This window comes from Panicum virgatum, chromosome 1N (assembly GCF_016808335.1).
Source record: "Panicum virgatum strain AP13 chromosome 1N, P.virgatum_v5, whole genome shotgun sequence".
NCBI classification, from domain to species: domain Eukaryota; kingdom Viridiplantae; phylum Streptophyta; class Magnoliopsida; order Poales; family Poaceae; genus Panicum; species Panicum virgatum.
This window is the reverse complement of record NC_053145.1, coordinates 55,384,086-55,405,033: the sequence shown is the minus strand read 5'-3', so window position 1 is coordinate 55,405,033 and position 20,948 is coordinate 55,384,086. Positions and strand designations below refer to the sequence as shown.

General features: G+C 48.9%; 1 pseudogene; it reads left to right on the top strand.

The window, feature by feature from the left end:
• The window catches only part of LOC120653694, a 30,509-nt pseudogene extending 11,694 nt beyond the window's left edge, over positions 1–18,815 (top strand).
• Positions 18,816–20,948: the final 2,133 nt, after the last annotated feature.

The window sequence follows — 20,948 nt, the reverse complement described above, 5'->3', positions numbered from 1 at the left end:
CTCTCCTCTCTTGATCCGATCTCTTCGCAGCTTGCTCCTAGAGTTTTTGCTTGGTGTCTAGCTCAGCTATAACTACACTTTGCACACTCTAGAAGAGAGGGTTTGGGTGTACTCTTGGGACTTGACCAAATCGGTTTCACTCGTGAATTTTTAAATTGGCTCCCATTCACCCCCCCCCCCCTCTGGTCGCCTTTTTGGTCTCTCAATTAGTATCAAAGCTTGGTTAAGGTTTACACTACCCTAACCGGTTCGAAAACCATTTGGCGACCATTGCAAGTCTAGGTAAGATCCCTGTGTTTACCGGCGAGGATTATGCTTACTGGAAGGTTCGCATGTGGGCTTTCTTGCAGAGCTTGGGAGCCGAGATTTGGGATATAACCAAGAACCAGGCTTATGAGGTGCTTGTCGTTCGGGTCACTCCTCTTCAAGTGACCGAGCACGAGGCTAACGCCAAGGCTGTCAATGCCTTGGTCGCTGGCGTTTCTCGTGCGGAGTTCTCACGCGTCCAGGGTTTTCAGGAAGCCCACAAGATTTGGACGTGCCTTGAGAACTACCACGAGGGCACACCTCAGGTTAAGGCTAGACTTTTCGAGACTCACCGGCGTGAATATGAGAACTTCACACAGGGGCCGGGTGAGAGCATTGGCGACATGTTCAGTCGGTTTCAATCGATTGTGAACAAAGTCAGTGCTAACAGATCTGCTGATGCCCTTGACTACACAGAGCATGAGAAGGCTCTCAAGTTGCTCTACGCACTTGACCGCTGTCGGTACCCTGCAGCAGGGATACCCACTCCTACTGCAGGAAGGCAGGGCCTACGTAGTTATTCGCAACTACTCCCAAAGGACGGAGCAGCCAGGCCCCACAGGTCAGGCTGTTACCTCGCCGGGCCAACGGACCCGGACCCGTTCCCCGCTTGGGATAGGTCCGGAGACGCCACGTGTCCCTGAGGAAAGAAAGCTCCGAGCTGGTAGACAGGGCCTCGGACCCCCCCATAGGGGTCTGGGACCTCCCGCACCCGTCTGGACATTCCGTGCAGTAGAACCAACATCCCGCCAGGGGGTCCGGAGCCGCCACGTGTCCTAGGGGCACGGGCGAGGGTTCGGGTGCGAGCCTTCCACTGGAAGACTCGCCCTCCCATCGCAATCAATGCTGGTGGTTGAGGCGTGCTCTGCCACCACAGCACATAGGACAGCCTTTGCCAGACCTCGCTATGCACCGCGTATTACCAAGGTACATAGTGTAGCCACCTGCAACGCACCCGCGCAGAGCCCGTCTGCCGCATTAATTGGATACGACAGCACGGCACTTTTCCATCATGCCACCTACGCCGCAAGCTACACAGCCCGTTCAGATACGTGGCAGGTGAAGCCGCTGGCTATGCCTGGCACCGTTCCGACAATACAGCGCCTGGACATGCTGAACGGGGGACTCCAGGAGCAGGCAAAGATATCCGGAGGAAGATCTCCTTTGCCTGCGACGATGTAATATATGAACAGTATGTTATTTTATACTACATCACTGGGCCCACCTGTCGGGGCCCCAGCAGTCATGTACGCGCCTCCCTTGAGATATAAAAGGGAAGCGCTTGCTGTACAGGACAGGCTCTCTAGATCACATACTCAGGCTCGCCCAAGCACTCGCGGACTCTCTCGAGGCAAGGCAATACAACACACAGTGGATGTAGGGTATTACGCTCCGGCGGCCTGAACCACTCTAAATCTTGCTGTGTTCATCGTGTTCTTGAGTGAGATCGAACTAGGACTAGCTAACCCCCGAGTACACTCTCTCTGGGCTTAGGCGGGTGCCCTCCGCCACCCGGCTGTGGTTTGCAGCACCACGACATTTGGCGCGCCAGGTAGGGGGGCATTTAGCTGGTCGCAGTTCATCTCTTCTTCGTCTTCAAGGTTCGTGTCGATGACGTAGAGATGACGGAGGGTGTGGCGTCCTCCACGCCACACGCCTCTCGTGTTCTTGCTCCAGGGGCAACTGTGCCTGTGGAACAGCCACCGTCGGCGGCGGCGCGCGCTGCTCGCCGGCAAGAGTCAGGGCGCCCATCAAGGGCCCCCTCACAAGCCGCGAGATGCGGAGCGATGGCGGCGGCTAGGGAGTTGCTTCGTAACCCCCCGACTGCTGCAGCCTCGCCAGACACCCTGAGGTAGTGGCGGGACGACGTTGACCGTCTCCTCCACCTGGCTCAGGCCTCCCCCAGTTCTGCAAGGACTGGGCAACGACCTCCGCCCGGCAATGCGGTGGTACCTTACCGCCAGTGTCAGGGCGGTGCGTCGGCATCCGTGCGCTCCCCCACCGTGAGGGGTGCACGAACAGAAGACCTGCGGGCGGAGCTCAACCGCCGGCGCGCTGGAGAGGATGCCCGCATCTCCGTGGAGAGGGCGCGAGAGCGCCGTCTCAACATCGAGGGTTGCAACCTCAACGCTGATCTGGATGTGGTGGCACCCAAGCCTCCGGTGAATGCCCGTATACAGTCGGGTGCCCCGGTGGCTGGGGTGGGCTGTGCTGCGCTCGCGGATCACCTCCGCGCAGTGGCATGGCCGTCCAAGTTCCGCCCGCACCTGCCAGAGAAGTACGACGGTACCACTAACCCGTCGGAATTCCTGCAGGTGTACGTTACCGCCATCACAGCAGCTGGTGGTAACGGCGCCATCATGGCGAGCTACTTTCATGTAGCCTTGTCTGGGCCAGCCCGGACTTGGCTCATGAACCTCACACCTGGGACGATCCAGTCCTGGGAGGAGCTCTGTGCGAGGTTCACAGCGAACTTTGCCAGTGCATACCAGCAGCATGGTGTGGAGGCACACCTTCACGCCGTAAGGCAAAAACCCGAAGAAACGCTCCGGGCCTTCATCTCGCGCTTCACCAAGGTACGGGGTACCATTCCTCGTATCTCCGATGCATCTATTATCACTGCTTTCCGCCAGGGGGTACGTGATGAGAAGATGCTCGAGAAGCTGGCGACCCACAAGGTGGAAAGCGTTACTACGCTTTTCTCCCTGGCAGACAAGTGTGCCAGGGCCGCCGAGGGCCGCGCATGGCACTCAGCCCCCCAAGACGGAGATGCCAAGGCTGGTGGCCCCGGTGCTACCGCTCAGGGCGGTGGAAAGAAGAAGAAGAACAAGAACCGGAGTCGCGGGGAGCCGCATTCTGGCGGACCAGTCGTTGCAGCAGCAGCGCCGGCAGCGGCGCCGGCTGTAGCAGCAGCGGCTGGGAGCCCGAATGCACATGGTAGACGCCCTCGCCCGCAAGGTGGAAGCGGAGGTTCATGCCCAGTGCATCCCACCGCTCGCCACAGCGCCGCTGACTGCCGCGAGATCCAGAAGCTCGCGAAGCGGGTCAGTGGGCGGCGTGAGCAGTCCTCCAAGGATGGTTCACCCCCTCCTCGCCAGTGGCCTGGCAAGGAGAAAGCCTCCGACACGTGGTCGTGGGTTCGGTCTCCATGGTCGGCGCCAAATGTCGTGGGCTTTTGGGGGTACCCACAGCCGGGTGGCGGAACGCACCCGCCTATTCCCCGAGGGGGAGTACTCGGGGAAGTGCAAAGCTATTAGGCCGATCTAGCTTGGGGGCAAGAACGCAAGAACACACAGATTTAGAGTGGTTCGGGCCGCCGGAGCGTAATACCCTACGTCCACTGTGAGGTGTATTGCACTAGGTATGAATGAGTCTATCCTCTGCCCAGCCGGGCTTCTCCCGGGCCTGAGTCCTTCTCTAACGGGCGTCTCCCTTTTATAGAGCAAAGGAGGACGCGTACACAGGCGTTGGACCCCGACAGGTGGGCCCAACAAGGATGTATACTATAATGGAAAGATACTAATGGTGCTACAGTGGTTGCTGATCTCTTCTCGGATACGCTTCCTCGTCTGTAGACTCTCTGACCGAGGGGAGTCTTTATTTGTCCCATCGGCGAGGCGCCCGTTGGACCAATGTAGCTTGCGGCGTAGTCTGTCGAGGCCACCGTGTAGGTGCCTTAATGGGCGAAGCCGTGCCGTCGTATCCAACTGGCATAATAGGATGACATACGCGGAGTAGGCGGCGCCAGCGACTGCTCTGTGCTCCTTGGTAACATGCAACCAACAGTGCAACCTGGCCAAAGCCGCCTCGGGCTTTGCTATGGCAGTGCGCACTTCCGCTTACTGCATTGAATGCGGTAGGTAGGCGAGTCTTCCAGTGGAAGCCTCACGGCCCTGCGTGCGGGCACGTGACACGTGGTGGTTCTGGACCAGCCCCAGGCGGGGTGTAAGTTCTACTCCGCTGAGGGGTCCGGATAGTGTATGAGGGTCCGGGACTCCGCGGGAGGTCCGGGGCCCCCAGCTGTTTTGGCTGAGGGCTACCCCCGGGATACGTGGCGCCACCGGACCCTTTCCAAGCGGGGAGCGGGTCCGGGGCCGTTTGCCGGGAGAGTACGGCTCCGGACCACAGGGGTCCGGCTGCTCGGTTGTTAGGGCGTAGTTAACGATAACTACGAGACTCTTGCCTAGACTCAGCAAGAGGGGGTACCCGGTCCTGGGGTACCGACAACTCTTGTCAATGAAATCAATGCCTTAGGTCTCAATCAAGTTAAAGATGAAGAAATTAACCACAAGATCCTCCGAAGCCTTCGCAAGCCCGATTATGACATCATCAATTCTCTCTTGCAAAAAGAAGACTTGGTCAAGATTACACCCAACCAAGTCATCAATCAAATCATCGCCCATGAGTATAGTATGGGGATGGCAAAGAAGAAGGAGCAAGATTCCACCTCTTCTTCAAGCCACAAGAGTCTCGCCGCCAAGCACTCATGCAAGCACCAACCAAGGCGACAAGACTCATCAAGCTCAAGTGAACAAGAAGAAGAGGATGAGGAAGATAGTGATGACGAATCAAGTTCAAGTGACGAAGAATATCTAAGGGCCATGCTATACCACCACCGCAAGATTGCCGAGCATGTACATGAGCTCTATGAGCTTGGGTACAAAACACTCATTAGAGGGAGTGCGGTTGGGATGGAGAAGATGGCGAAGAAAAAGAACAAGTAAAAACCCCAAGCTCTCTCCGCCATCTACAAGCCCAAAAAAGGTGGTGAAAGCTCAAGTAAAAAGAACAACAAAAATTCCAAGAGCTCCACCACTCATCGCCCTCGGAGGACATCACCACCACCCATGTGTCTTATGGCACTAGTTAATAACGATGTAAGTGATGACTCCTCCTCCAATGATGAATCCGATGTTGAAACTGATGAAACTAGTGAGATGACGACACTTCTTTATAATCAACAAGAACATCTCACTAAACAAAATAAAGAAATCAAAGCTCTCAAGGCTAAAGAAAAACTTCAGGCTTCATTTGTCTCAAGATATGAGAACTTGCTAAACAAATTCAATTTGTTAGACAATGAGCACAAAGAACTTAAAATAAAATATGAGAGCTTTGAATCTAAAAGTGAATCATCATCGGATAAATCATTTCCTTGCAATATTCCTTGTGCTATTCCCATTGTCAAGGTAGATGTGTCTACCTCTTGTGATCTAACCCCTTGCAATGAGAATATGATTGTAGAAACATGTGATGATCTCATTGCTAAGGAAAATGATAAGCTCAAACAAGAGGTAGCAAGGCTAATGGCAGACTTAAGGCGCCTCAAAGGAAAGTACACTCAAGAGCAAGCCCAACCTTCTCAAGATAACCCCCTCACGGGCATGAAGAAGCTTGAGAAGGGAGAAACCGTGACTTGCTTCAAGTGTTGCAAAGAAGGCCACAAGTCCTACCAATGCAAGGAGAAAGAGTGTGAAGCAAAGGGCAAAGAAAATGGCAAGCCCAAGAACTTGAACAAGAGCAAGAAGGGACACAAGAAGGCTAAGGAGATCAAGAAAAACGCATCTCCAAACTTGAAGGCGTCATACATGTACACCAATTCCAACCACAGGAACAAGCAAAAGAGCAACCAATACATACTTGAAAAGAAGAAGAATGGCAAGGTGGTAGCTCATGTCATGGAGTGGAGAACATATGGATGGAACTGGCCTATTTGGCTGCCCAAGGATATTATTCATACCATGGATGGCTCTCAAAAGGTTTGGATCCCTAAAACTTAGGCGCCAAATAAGCACTACGGGAATTTGGAGGCTTGGCAAGGTTTGTGATGCATGAGTAGGGATGCATCATGCAAAGTTGAATTAAAGCCAAGCTATGGATTAAAGATTAGTGACCCAAATTCCCCTCCCCTACATATGAGGTAATGAGCAAGATAAAAGGATGATCTCAATTCATTTGATATCCTTCATGCATCATTGTAGCTCAATGCCTCTCTAGGATTGCATGATCTTATCTTTACTATTGGTATCTTTCATTTGATATGTCTTCCTAGAAATTTCACATGGTAGGTTATCCATGCCTTATTCATATCTTGTTGTAACCTATATGAGCTTAATTGATTCTCTCACATGGCATATGTCTTTCATAGCATATCTTGCAATTTGATATCTCTCATATTCGTGGTAAAAATGCTTTTGATATCAATTGCTTGCTTATGATGCCTTGATTAGCAAGTTATGAAGTTAAATCCCCATTATGTGAATTACAAGTGCATATATTTGTTTAAAGTGATTCAAACACTAATGCACACATTTAGGGGGAGCTAACTCTATAACTTACGTTTGTGTGACTAATATGCTTTACAAGTGCTACTTGTTGTAGTCACATAGAGCTATCTCCATGAGTTCAAATTTCTTTTGAACACTACCCCTACAAGTCACAATTGGCATCACAATTGGTGTTAAGATGAGAAGTGCCACAAGCTTTGAAAAAGGGGGAGCTTGTTCAAACAAAGGGAGATATGCCAAATTTAGTGGGTATAACACTCTATCACTAGTAAATTCTTTTTGCTACTAATGCTCCTTGTTGTTAGTGGTTATGAAGCTTTTAGGTGTTTGATGACAAAGGGGGAGAAATGTACCCTAAAAACAAGCAAATAGTTTGGAGTAAATGATGCCATTAGCAAGGGGGGAATGGAAAAAACAATGCAAAAGGATGCATGGTGATAGGGGGAGGTACTTAGTCAATATAGGGGAGAAGTGCAATTTGATGATCCCATGGACTAAGGTACAAAAATTTTCATTGCTCATATAGTTCAAACCACACAATTGTCTTACATTGGCCACAAGCCATTGTTTCACAATTGTGATCAAGCCGGAAGCATTTCGTCCCATGGACTAATCAAATGCCGGTGGCTTTTAAAATGAGCATTGAAATGTCATCCGAGCAAGCCAAGTAGCTTCTAACTTTTTAATTTGGTACCAATTTCTTATTCTTGCAATTCATCTTGCTTGCTTTGGTTGTGTTGTCATCAATCACCAAAAAGGGGGAGATTGTAGCGAAAATGGCCTCTCATGCCATATTTCAATATAATATTTTGGCGATTGATGACACACACAACACTTGGACTAATATATGTGTTAAGATGATCATTATCAGGCTTATAGGTCCAAGGGATGAAAAGATACAAAACCCCGAAGAAATCAAGTTGAAAGGACCAAGACAGAGGTAATTTGCACTCACCGGTTAAACCGGTGTGAGGCAAATTACACTCACCGGTGCAATGGGCTCAGTAGAGACCAAGTCAACAGAGTGCACCGGATGAACCGACGATGGGAGAAGATGTATCATCGGTGCAACGGATCCAGAAGCTAAGCCTAGGGTTCATCACCGGTTAGACCGGCGATGCTCAAATTGAGTGTCGGTGCAGTTGTCCAGAGACTCCATTTTTCGGGGGTTTCTGAGCTTGCACTCACCGGATAAACCGACGATGATTTCAAGAGCGTCGGTACAATTGATCAAGTAGCCGTTGGAGCAGTAACGGCTAGTAGCTGGGAAAAAGCATTCACTGGTTGAACCGGTGATGACAAAACTGGAGCGTCGGATCAACCGGCGTTCAGGAATTCTGTCAGCTTTTCCCAACGGCTCTTTTGGGGTGTGTGGGCTATATATACCCCCCAAGTCCGGTTGCTGCATATGGTTGGAAGCCTCAAGAGCTGAAGAAAGTGCTGCCCAAGCAAAGATCCATCACCAACCATCCTAGAAGTGCTTAGTGCTATATCTAGCTTGTGAGAAGTTTTGAGAGAGTGCTTTGTGCACTTGTATAGGCTTAGTTCTTGATAGAGCTAGCTTAAGAGAAGTCTTGCCAAGGCAAGCAAAGCATTCCCGTCGACGACCCTCCGACTTGGTGTGGAGCGGTGCCGACACTTTGTACGGGGGAAGAGGAGACCCCCTCCTTGGTGGAGAAGCTCCGTAGTGGATTTCGGCCAGGTGACCGAGAGAGACGGTGGCGATGCACGATACTCGGTGTCTTGTGGGCACTTGCCTTTGCTTGCCGGTGCGCCTTGATGGCCTAGTGCAAGACGGTAATCGGAAGAGTCTCGGTGTCCCGTGGACGTAGGCATTTGAGCCGAACCACATTACATGACCATGTCTACTCGGAAGTTTGCATCCCTCTTGCCCTTACCACTTTACTTACCGTATTACGCTTCGCATTTACTCTATCTTGCGTGCCTTTACTTTCCTAGTTAGTTTGATTATGATTGGCTATAGGTTGCAAGTCTTTTGGGGTAAGTTGAGAGTAGCATAGATAAACCTTGGTAATAACTAGCATGTGTAGGACGTGTTAGGTTTATCTTATGCAAATAGTTTGAGCCTTAGGTAAGAAAGCGATTAGCGACCCTATTCACCCCCTCCCCTCTAGGGTCAGACACCCCGGTGATCCTTACAGAGTCCAAGTTCACCCTGCACCCGTATGATGATGGGGACAAGGCAGGATTTGCAGCCCAGCAGCTCAGGGGTCCCGCACGCACTTGGTGGGACAATCACGTGGCCATGTTTCTCGAGGGCACTCGGTTCACCTGGGCCCAGTTTAAAGAAGCATTCAGGGCACACCACATTCCAGCAGGAGTGATCAGAAGGAAGCTCACCGAGTTCTTGGCCTTGAAACAGGGTAACAACAGTGTTCTACAGTATTCCCATGCCTTCAACAATTTATCGCAGTATGCGGGATATCACGTAGACAATGATGAGAAGAAACAGGCGTGCTTCAGGCAGGGGCTTAGCAGCAAGCTCCAAAATTGCCTGGCGATGATTAAGTTTGACACTTTCAGTGAGCTAGTCAATGGGGCTATCATTCAGGAGGACGCCCACCTAGCTCACAAGGCAAAGAAGAAAAGAAAGGCGCCGGCAGCGGGATCTTCAAGCAGCGCTTCCCAGAGGTTTTGCTTGGTACAGTCGGGCCCGCAGCGAGCCCCCTTTCAGCACCAGCCACAGCAGCAGTGGGGTTATCGTCCACCTCAGTACCCACCGGCACAGGGGACTGTCAGACCTCCTGTTCCTCAGCAGAATGAGCAGAAAGTTTGGGTGTAGTCGCTGGGGATGCGCCCCAATTTCTTTCCATGTTACAACTGTGGACAACCGGGACACTTCGCCCATAACTGCCTAATGCCACCAAAGCAAGGCCAGCAATCTGGTCAACAAAATCAGAAGAACAAAGTGGCTCACTTCAAGCCGGGGCAATTACACTATACCACCCTTGAGGGTATCCCAGAAGGAGCTCCAGTGATGGCGGGTACGTTTTCAGTAAACGATCAACCCGTTACTATATTATTTGACTCTGGTGCGTCACACACATTCATTAGTAAGGAGTGTGCCGATAGGCTGTGATTGAAAATAGAAAACATGTCAAGTTTGTACAATATTCACTCGCCAGGGGGGCAATTAATTACCAACCAAGTTGTCAGACGAGTGCCTCTTCAGTTACAAGGAAAAGATTTCAGTGCACACCTTATAGTTCTACCAACTCAAAAAGTGGATATTATACTTGGCATGAACTGGATGAAGGAACAAGGAGTTCTTTTAGACACTAATTCACATTCTGTGCACATCAAACCTTCTATTCAGGGTTCTATGACCTTAACTCTTAGGGACCATATGCCCTCGACACTTACTCTGAACCAAGTTGAGGTCAAGAGCCTGGCTGACATACCAGTAGTATGTGAGTACCCGGATGTATTCTCGGATGATTTACCCGGTATGCCCCCAGATCGTAATGTTGAATTCGTCATTGAGTTACAACCGAGCACCGCACCGATTTCTAGAAGACCCTATCGGATGCCACCCAATGAGCTGGCAGAATTAAAGAAACAGTTGCAAGAATTGCTCGATAAAGGCTATATCCGTCCTAGCACGTCGCCTTGGGGCTGTCCTGCACTCTTCGTTAAGAAGAAAGATCAAAACCTCAGGTTGTGTGTGGACTATAGACTTTTAAATGCTGTCACCATCAAGAATAAATACCCGCTTCCCCGGATTGACATCCTGTTTGATCAGCTATTCGGGGCCCGGGTATTTTCAAAAATTGATCTCCGCTCGGGTTATTATCAGATAAAGATTAGAGCTGAGGATATTCCCAAGACGGCCTTCTCCACCAGATACGGGCTTTATGAATATCTGGTCATGTCTTTTGGGCTAACAAATGCCCCTGCTCATTTCATGTATCTCATGAACTCAGTGTTCATGCCTGAGCTAGATAAGTTTGTCGTGATTTTCATTGATGACATTCTTATATATTCCAAGAACAAAGAAGAGCATGCAGAGCATCTCCGCATTGTGCTTCAGCGCCTGCGGGAACACAAGCTGTATGCCAAATTCAGCAAATGTGATTTCTGGCTCAAGAAAGTCCAGTTATTGGGCCACATCATCTCAGACAAGGGGATTTTTGTTGATCCTAGTAAGATTCAGGATGTTATGAATTGGAAAGCTCCCACCTCTGTTCCCGAGGTTTGGAGTTTCCTTGGGCTAGCAGGTTACTATCGCCGGTTTGTACCGGACTTCTCAAAATTGCTAAGCCCATGACTGAATTGCTCAAGAAAGGGGTGAGGTTTATATGGGACGACAAATGCGAGCGGGCCTTTCAGACCCTAAGAAAGCTGTTGACGTCGGCCCCTGTTTTGGCCCAGCCAGATATTACTCGGCCCTTTGACGTTTATTGTGATGCATCAGGCACCGGACTCGGCTGTGTTCTTATGCAAGATCAGCGGGTGATTGCTTATGCCTCCAGAGCTCCTAGACGATATGAAGAGAATTATGCCACCCCACGACTTGGAACTAGCAGCAGTGGTGCATGCATTAAAGATCTGGCGCCATTATCTTCTGGGCAATCCAGTACATATATACTCCAACCACAAGAGCCTCAAGTATATCTTTACTCAGAATAAGCTGAACTTGCACCAGAGACGGTGGTTGGAATTGATTAAGGACTATGATCTGGAGATTCATTATCACCCGGGCAAGGCTAATGTTGTAGCCGGTGCCTTAAGTCGCAAAGCCAGTAGCAGTTGCATCTCAGCCACAATGGTGTGTGCAACTTTATGTCAGGAAATGGAGAAATTAAATCTAGCTATTGTACCTGAAGGCACATTTGCCAATATCACCCTCATACCTACGCTACGAGATCAGATTGTTGATGCATAGAAAAATAATGCAGGCATGGAGAAGATCAGACAAAGGCTTATGGAAAATGACCCTAGGGTTGCATGTTTTCACCAGGACAGTGAGGGTGTTTTGTGGTTTGATAATCGCCTGGTCATACCTAAAGATTTAGAGCTACGGAAGCGAATTCTTGATGAAGCTCATCTCTCGAGGTATTCAATCCACCCAGGCAGTAATAAAATGTACCAAGATTTGAAGCAGCGCTTCTGGTGGACAAGGATGAAGCGGGAAATCGCCAGATATGTGTCGGAGTGCGACACTTGTCAGAGGGTTAAAGCGAGCCATTTGAGATCAGCCGGCCTTTTACAACCCTTGAGTATTCCATCCTGGAAGTGGGAGGATATTAGAATGGATTTTATTGTCAGCTTACCCAAAACTTCCAAGGGTTATGATTCAATATGGGTTATTGTGGATCGTCTCACCAAGTCAGCACATTTTCTGCCGGTAAAGATAACACATACGGCAAAACAATACGCCCAATTGTATATGGACCATATTGTGAGTCTCCACGGGGTTCCAAAGACAATCATTTCGGACCGGGGTACTCAATTCATTGCCCGGTTCTGGGAACACTTTCACGCTGCTCTTGGTACACAACTGATCCGCTATTCAGCCTATCATCCTCAGACAAATGGATTGACTGAGAGAATAAATTAGATTCTGGAGGATATGCTCAGAGCGTGTGCGCTCACCTATAGCCAGAAATGGGATGAATGTCTACCCTTAGCCGAGTTTGCTTATAACAATAGTTATCAGGAGAGCATCAGAATGGCTCCTTTTGAGGCATTATATGGGTGAAGGTGTAGGACCCCATTGAACTGGTCAGAAGCCTGAGAAAGGAACTTTTTCGGACCCGATATTGTTTGCGAAGCTGAAGAACAAGTCCGGGTTATTCAGGAAAATTTAAAGATTGCAAAATTCCAACAAAAGAGTTACGCGGATAAGAAACATCGATCTGTCCTATTTCAAGTGGGAGATCATGTCTATTTGCGGGTGTCTCCCATGAAAGGGGTTCAGCGATTCGGCGTAAAGGGAAAACTTGCACCTCGCTATGTTGGGCCTTTTCCTATTATTGAGCGATGTGGGCCAGTAGCATATCGCCTAGAATTTCCCGCCCAATTATCTGCGGTTCATAATATATTCCATGTCTCTCAGCTCAGAAAATGCCTCCGTGTCCCAAGCAAAGTGATTGACATAGAGGAGCTACAAGTAGAACCTGATCTTTCATATCCTGTGCATCTTATCAAAATTCTTGACCGCAAGGACCGAGTTACCCGACGTCAAACTAGAAGGTTTTATAAAGTGCAGTGGAGTAATCACTCCGAAGATGAAACTACATGGGAGCAGGAGGATTTTCTAAATTCTCAGTATCCGGATTTCTTGAACATGCATCAAGGTACATCACATCTCACTTTTAACCTTGCACCTACGCTATAAATCTCAGGACGAGATTTCTTTTTGGGGGGAAGATTGTAACACTCGAGTGTTAAACTTGGGATTAACTAGATACTTAGCAAGTAATTCGTTTCGTCGCAATCGAGTCACAAATCGAATCAAAACTCAGATTTATTTTCTGGAGTCAGGTGGACCCGGATACTCCGGTTTTTAACCCGAAAACTCCGGATTAACTCGGATAATCCGGATTTTCTTCCGAATAGTCCGGACTTGAAATCCTATATCACGTGTTAGGGTCCTTTTACTATTTCCAAACGGTAAAACATCAGTTTTTCTCTCTTCCTCACTCCCCCACGAGCTCTCCCTCTCTCCTTAGCCCTAAACTCCAAATCTCCTTCCTTACAAATCCATTCCATGGCCCAAGAACTTTCTACCGGCATGGGGAATCATCCTTTCTATGAGCTTCACCTTGGGGTGGCTTCGGTTCAAGCTCTTGGTGCAAGGGAAGCCTACTCAAGGTACTCGAGCTAGGGTTTAAGGGAGTGATCGTTCTCGGATGTTTTAAGCGATTTCTTTTCGGTCAATCATCTCCATACGAGTCCCTCTACTAGGGTCTAGAAGGGTTTCGATTTTTGTAGGTTAGTTTTGCTAGAAATTAGAATTTCAGTTTTGGGGGCGAAAGCTGTGCAAAACCCGGATACTTCGGGTATTAACCCGGATACTCCGGAAAATCCGGATATTCTGGATATAAAATCTAGATAATCTGGGTTTTGCAGAACTGTTGGGCGTCGGGTTGTTTGGTTAGCAGTGTTTATGATCGGTTAAGGTTTATTTCAAAGTTACAAATTATATTGCATGCATTCTCATATCATTTGCATACGTGTAGACGCTGCCGCCGAGGGAGCCGTGTGCGAGGTGATCGCCGGGCCACAGGAGCAGCAGGGGCAAGTTCAGCAGGAGAATTATGAGCACCCGGCCCAAGGCCCAGCTGAGCTCAGTGTCGAGCAGCAGCCCGAAGGTAAGCCCCGGTGCATGTCCTATTAGTTCAACTTATGATTCACTATATATATATATATGTATATATATATATATATGTATATATATATATATATGTATATGTATATATATATATATATGTATATGTATATATATATGTACGTATATATGTATATATGTATATGTATATATATATGTACGTATATATGTATATATATATATGTATATATGTATATGTATATGTATATATATGTATATATGTATATATATATATATATATATATATATATATATATATATATATATATATATATATATATATATATATATATATTGCTTGTGCATTATGTTTTAGGAGTTAATTGGAACCCTAGTTGCATGATCCATAGGATAACTTGAGTTTATACTAGTATATAGGGGTCGCTAGCGATGCCATGCTTAATAGGACTCGGTAGAAGCCGAGTGACTTCATGTCACTCGCGAGATATAGGATGTTTCAGAAGTCGAGTAATTTCCGGTTACTCGCGAGACGTTTAATTATTTATGTACTTCAGTAGTGAGTTGTGGAATGCAAATGTGAAGTTGATGGAAACTTGAGACCAGACGGGGAATGAAGATGGTGTATAGGTATGGCAGCAGGGCAGGGTTCTTGGTTGTCTTAGCCCCGTCTGTGTCGATTAAGGACCGGTCATTGTGGCAGTGCTGATCGAGGATTGAATTGTACTAACCGCATGCCGGGAGTAGGAGGTAGTCGAAACCGGTAAGCCTAGTACTGCCTCGCTTCGAAAGTACAGGACTCCAACTCACCTCCTGGGGTAGTCGAGTAGTCGCGGAGAAATGGGATGTATGTATTTACTTTTGGTGGTCTCACGTTGAGCTCGGCTGACCATATGATGGTGGGGCGGTCCTGTAGTTCGAGGCGGGCAGGGGAATGGTTGGTGCGTGTGGTCCGACGGGGCTTATGCGTGCCGTGTTGGTTAGGTCCACCTTGCAAGGTTAAAATGGATCGATTCTCTATGTCTCGCGGATATGAGGGCCTTGATCTCTTTGTCACCTCGTAGAAATGAGCTAGAATGTTAGTGATACATGATGATACTAATTTGAATCATTATTGAATGCTCCAACATGCTTGCTTTAGATATGCAAACAATTGTTGATAGTCTATCTATATAAATATGCGGCTAAATCATGGAAAGTAAGGATCCACCCTATAGATGATTTTTCTGCAAAACAAACAACTAGCCAGATAGCCATGCATGTCTAGATATTGGGCTAAGTATACCCAATAGGCGGGTAAGTCTTGCGGAGTATTAGTTGCTCAGGGCTTTGCTGCAAATTTATTACAGGTACTTCCCATGTCGATTTATGTCCCTGCTATGCCAAGTTTATCCGTCGAGATGTAGAAGGTTGGGTAGTAGTTGAGCCTGAGGAGTAGTTCCTGGAGTTGGCGGGGTGCACGCTTTTGGTCAGTATGGAGGAGGGGTAGACCTTTTTTATTTCCAAACTTGGGTTTCTTATGTTGTAAAAATTTATAAATTATGTAAATATCTGTAAAACGGTATGTAAAACTTAATGTTTCATAATCGTATTGTACTTGTATTTTAAGTATTATGTCGTGTTTGTACCATCTGCGCTCACCTTCGTGTGAGACTACCGGTGATGTTTCGATCGGACCGTGGGTTGAAAAAAGACCATCAAATTAAGCCATTAAGCTAATGCACCTGATGTGTTCAAATGATAGTCATTACGCTTAATTTAGAGTTTTAATTTGGTGGTTTCATCACATGATTCAAGACTCAACCTTTCACACGAACACAACCGGCTATGAGCGAACGGCCGGGAAGGACAAGTGCACTGGAACCGCCGATCACACTCCATCACGAGTCGCACCAAATCCGATCAAGGCAAGGTGTGACTCAAGCTAGTTGGCTTACCTTCCCATAATTAAGCATGTGGTTCGTACGAAAAAGTGCTCAAGAGACCAGCGACCAAAGAGACGGTCCTTAACCAACTCAAGCAAGACTAACCATTTGGACTTCTTTCCATCATGGCCCTACCATTCTTGCTCAAGTCCGAATCATCATTCATAGTTGCTCACATTTTATTCATCAATAACTAGGAATGTAGAATTAATCAAACATCCTATAACTCGCAAGTGGTGGTGCCCTTTCCACCTCTCGTCTTCTACCGTAGCTAAGCATGGCTAAGCATATAATCCGTGACTCCTAAACAAGCATACTCACCTAGATGGTAGTGTTCTAATAAGGTTGGTAATGCATCAAATAGGTTCTAATCAAACATGGATACCTATGGACAAAGTATGATAACTCATGCGCAAGCAAGCCACATATACTTATTTGATCCAAAATAGGGAGTAAAGGATGCATAGGTGCTTGCCTTGGTTTACAAAGGAAGCATCGTCTCCCACGGGCTCCGGTTCACCCTCCTCTTGCTCCGGCGTCGCAGTCTCTACACGAAGGCAAATGATGCTTGAGATGAGCATGCTATGAAGGCGTGCAATGATATGCAAATGACATGTGAAGGTATGCTTTGGTAATGCAAAACTATAGCAAAGGAGGTTGGTGGGTTATAACGCACATAGGTCCTGTGTGTTTCTGTGTAAAGTGAAGAAATGAACCGCGGACCATCCGTTGGGAGGAAGCGGACCGTCCGGTCCTGAACGGCGGACCAAGTGGCGGACCGTCCGCCGGTCAACTGCGGACCGTTTTAGAGTGAAAACATGGTCTCTGTGTGTTTCTGTGTAAAGTGAAGAAATGAACCGCGGACCGTCCGCGTGGAATAAGCGGACCGTCCGCCTCACAAATTTTGAAAAGCTAGAAAATGTCCAGAGGCTCTGTTGGTTGGGTCGGGAGCTGGCGGACCTTCTGACCATGTTGGGCGGACCGTCCGTGACACTGCCGAGGTTCACCAGCGAGTTCGCCGCCGGCGATTGCGGCCATGGTTTAGGGCGGGGTTTGTTCCTAGAGGTTCCTGGGAGCATAGAGGGTTCACTTTGGTAACTAAACCTCACATGCATTAGGGTCTCGAAGCTCTAGGTCATCAATGGTGATTTGTGCTCTAGGTGGGGTCTTGGCCTCAAATCCTAGGGCACTGGGGACGGATCGGGAAGGGGGTGCACTCATCGGCAACGAGTAGAGTACCGGCAAGGGCTCCAAGGCGACGGGGAAGGCTTGGGGAAGCTAGGGGTCATCCTCCTTGCTTGGAGCTTGAGGAAGGGGATGAAGATGAGGAAGAATCTTGTTGGGGAAGCTCCTCCCCAAGGAAGAAGAGGAGGTAGAGGCGATGCAGCTCGCCGGCGTCGTTCTCCGGTGTCCTCCGGCGAGGTAGGGCTTCAATGGCAATGGAGGAAGGGAAGCTCCTCCATGGCTTGTTTAGAGAGAGAGGTTTGGGGAGAGTGGGAGGGAGAGTGAGCGAGCAGAGGGGTGTTCTGGTGACTGAGAGCTCAGGCTGACGGGTGGGGCCTGAGGGGTGTACGTGGCGCCAAGTCTCTGCACGCGTGACACACATCGGTGGTGCACTAACGGACCGTCCGCAAGTGGGGCCCGGACCGTCCACGGCTGCTGACGTGGCAAGGTGTCTGACTTGGTCGTGGTTGACTGGGGGCAATAGTGTGGAGGAACTGTGGATCGTCTGCCGTATAGGGGTGGACCGTCCGCCCCTACCAGTTTAGGGGGCTTAGCCCTATAGTTTAACCTCCCCTAAGTGCGAGTTAATCATGCTTAGTGCTTAGTGATACATATGATGACATGATCTCCTGTTAATTAACATAGGGCTATTACAAAAAGAATAATATGCATAAGAAAATAAATTCACTTTACAAATATACAGAAACCATTAGTTAACCTGATAAGATTTCAAGGGTTTCGATCTCATCAGAGCAGGGAGACTGTTCAATTTGAAATCTGAATGCATATATTTTCTAGACCTTTCTCAAAACCGAAAAGTCATTCCAGTTCCAGGACCGGTCATTTTCCCCCTAGGGTAACCTGTAACCGAAAATTTGTCAGCGAACAAGGTCCGTCTCCGTCTCCGTTGCACCATGTGGGTGCATGGAGTCAAGGAGAGCTTAATGCACATCGCCCGTCGTCCACGTCCGAGCATAAAGTTAGTAGATCTAGAGTCCTAGACTTTGGGTTCTAGCCGCGCGCAGCCCGGCAGCCGCCACTGTGGCGTTCACTTGTTCAATTTCGGCATCTCGGCGTGCGCGCTCGCCATGGATAGGACTCGACGTGCCTAGTTGCCGGCGGGTTCGTAGAGTTACGGGCTCGGAGTGGAGCTGCAGCCTACCATGCCGGCGCTCACAGCTCGTGGTTGACATCGGGGCTCCACAGTTTGGATCCAACGTTGGGGTCTTGCTCACTCGAGAGTTGACCACAGTCAATAACTTCCGCAAATCACCCCTTGAAACAGAGCATATGCAAATCTTGACGGCACAAGTCTGATCTAACGGCTGCGAGGGCCCCAGGCGTGGACGGTATTTCATTTACCGTCCACCCTCGGATGTTATTTCATTTACTGACCTGACCGTACACAGGTCGGTGCGTCACCAGGCACGCTGCGGCTGCAATAATCCACCGTGACCGCGCTCATAACCACCCTCCCTATCTGGTGAGGGTGACACGCCAACACTGGCTCAGTGTCGAGCAGCTCCTGGATGTGAGGAGCGCTGGGGAGCTCGGGGTAGACGTGCTCAGCGCGGTGCTGCAGTCGGCGGTGCCCGCGCTTGAGGCCACCGGGGGCGCGCTGGTCGGCGCGGACGAGCTCTCTAGGGCGCTCGGTGTCGTGGGCGCTGCCAGCGCCAGGACTACGCGGCCATCCTCGAGTTCCTGGATGGCAATGGCACCATCACCGTCGAGGAGTTCAGGCTCATGGCCGACCAGCTCTAGATCGAGGCTGGGGAACCTAAGCTGTTACACACACCTTCCCATGGAGCGGGTGTTTAGTTTGCTTGTGTGCCGTGGCGTCCATCTATACTGAGATCGACAATAATCGAGTACTTATTCATCCATGTTCCTCCATGGACTGTGCAACGTGCAAGAACACGCGACGCTTGCAACTGGTGAAGCCTACGATCGACCATGGAACAGAGGAGCAGTGGCCAGGCCTGATGCCTCTGGGCTCTAATGGTAGTGGGAAGCTTGAGGTATGGCGCGGTCGCATGGCAGGGGAACGGGGCGCGACAGTAGGATCACGCGAGGAGGTGCTCCAGGTCCGGACGTGATGAATGCCGCTCGCACCGGTGCGCTGCTGCAGTAGGCCATGCCGACGCTCCGTCCACGGCTCCAGGTAGCCGTCGGGCCCCGCCCGTTCGACCCAAATGTCGGGCACTTACTGCCCGTCGAGGACTTGTCTATGGTCAATAACGTCTACGAATTGTTCCCTCGAATCGACGGCCGGCTCAGCATCGAGGAGCTGTTGGACGTGACGAACGCCGGGGATCTCGGGCTTGGTGGTGTGCTGCAGTCGGCGCTGCCCGCGCTCGGGGCCGCCGCCGGGGGTCCGCGCGCGGGTCAGCACTGCACGGACGTGGTCGCCAGGGCGCTCGGGGTCGTGGACATTTTTGCACCAGCGATACCCACAGTTTGGATCCAACGTCACCACATCAGACTCTTGCTCGCCCGAGTTGACAACAGTCAATAACTTCCACAGATAATCCCCATGAAACGGCACACATATGGATATCTTGGTCGTACAACTCCGATCAAACGGCGAGGGACTAGAGGTGGACGGTATTTCATTTACTGTCCACCCTAGCCCTTATTTCATCTCCCGACCCGGTCATATAAAGGGTCCGTGTTTCACCAGGTAAGCCACCGCTGCAGTCCGTCGTGCCCACTCTCATGACCACCCCCTTTTGGGTCCGGTGATGGCGACACGCTGACAGCCCCTCCTCTCGTTCCTAATTAGCGGGCAGGAGCTCTTGGGCACGGCGCCGGGAATGGGGGCTCAGCTAGCTGCGGCGGTGGTGCGACCATGGCTGAAGTTGAGGCCCATGGCGTGCCGGGAATGGAAGGGCCGAAGGGCTACCGTTGCACTCAGCTTCATAGGCACAACCGCTAATGTGACGTGTGTGCTGGTGTTTTAATTTTACTACCAACCTATCTGGGGATACTCTAAGAGGTAGGAGATTATTTGGTGAGGTATCACTGACTATGGTACTTGAAGATAAAAGTAAGGTCACAAGACACAGAGTTAGATATGTTGGAGTCACCTCTTCGAGTATTGTATCTCAGGCCCCGCATTTGAATGTTGTGTTATCCTAATTTAGACTTGAGTTGGTTCTAGCGATCTAGGTACCCTTGCCTCTCCTTTATAAACTTCAGGGATGGTATACTATTCAGTTACAAGATAGGAGTCCCGGTAGGATTATAGCAGAAGTTCGATTTCTAGGTAGTTTTCTTGTGGATAGCCGAAGATCTGTGACAAAATGAGGAATCGGCTCAGGTGATCGAGGCACCACCAATGTTGTCGTAAACGGCTGTGTAGCCCGTGTACACTCTACTGGACAAAAGCACCAACACTTCCATCACTCAATTAGTGTTCATTAATACCCACAATGAAATATTTTTTAACATTATTTTGGTGCTATAGACCAAATTTGTAGAAAAGGCACCAACACTTCCATCATTCAATTAGTGTTCATTGAACCCACAATGACATCATTCAATTAGTGTTCATTGAACCCACAATGAAATATCTTTTGATGGTTTATTAATTTTAATACTATAGATATTAATGAATATAAAAGATATAATCACAATTATAATTTTTTGACTTAGGACAAAGTCGAAGCCAGAGTCATGGAATATTTTCATTTGAAAGGTCGTGTGTTACAAAACAATTGATTAAACTACAAAGTATGAAGCTCTTGCACTAATAAATGCTTGTTTTATTGTTTTCAATATGGTGCTGATTTATAACATATAAAATTAAATGTTAATATACTTCATCCTTTTAAATATATTATTTTATTATAAGTAAATCTTCTCTAACATTGATCATATTTATAGAAAATCCAC